The following is a 1,010-nucleotide window of genomic DNA, read 5'->3' on the forward strand; positions in this document are numbered from 1 at the left end:
TATATACATATATATATATATATATACATACATATATATACACATATATATACATATATATATATATATATGTATATGTGTATGTGTGTGTGTGTGTATGTATGTACATATATACGACGGGATTCTTTCAGTTTGCGTCTGCCAAATCAACTCACAAGGCTTTGATCGGCCCGCGGTTATACTAGAAGACACTCACACAAGGTGCCACGCAGTGAGACTGAACCCGGAATCACGTGGTTGAGTTCAACAGAAGTATGACTGGGTCGGGATGCAAACAAACCAAAAATGCCAAATAAATGAAAAAAGGAATAATAACAAAATGAGTTTTAACAATTATTGAGGAGCTGCGAATAAGTAAAGAAATAAACTAAAAACACAAAGTAAAAAGTTTGTAAAAGTTTATTTTGATTATTTTTCAAAATTAGTTTGTTACAAACACACACACACACACACACACATGCGCGCGCACGTATAAGAGATAGTGTGCATTCAAGGCTGGATTCATATTAGTCGTTGCTTGGAGCTTACAGTTTACCGATCCTCAGATATCTAATCAAGGACGAGAGTCAGTAGCATTTCATTACAGCTATCAAAATGGATCAGTTACATCCTGTGAATTGCATCTCCAGCTTTTACACAGACATACAAGTATACACGCATGCGCGCATACATACATACATACATACATACATACATACATACATACATACATACGCACATACATACATACATACATACATACATACATACATACACGTACACACAGAAACATATGCATATATTTATAGTAACACAGAAGTACTTATTCATTTATAATATATAATGTATATATACATATACATAAACATTTGTATGAATGTGTATATATATATATATATATATATAAAGCACATATAGACAAACCTACAATTACATACATACAAACGCACGCATATGCATATATAAACATAGACATATGTATGAACGTATATTCTAATGTATGTTTATTTTTATGCGTCTATATATATATA

The sequence above is a fragment of the Octopus bimaculoides genome, chromosome 25, assembly GCF_001194135.2.
Source record: "Octopus bimaculoides isolate UCB-OBI-ISO-001 chromosome 25, ASM119413v2, whole genome shotgun sequence".
Taxonomy (NCBI): Eukaryota; Metazoa; Mollusca; class Cephalopoda; order Octopoda; family Octopodidae; genus Octopus; species Octopus bimaculoides.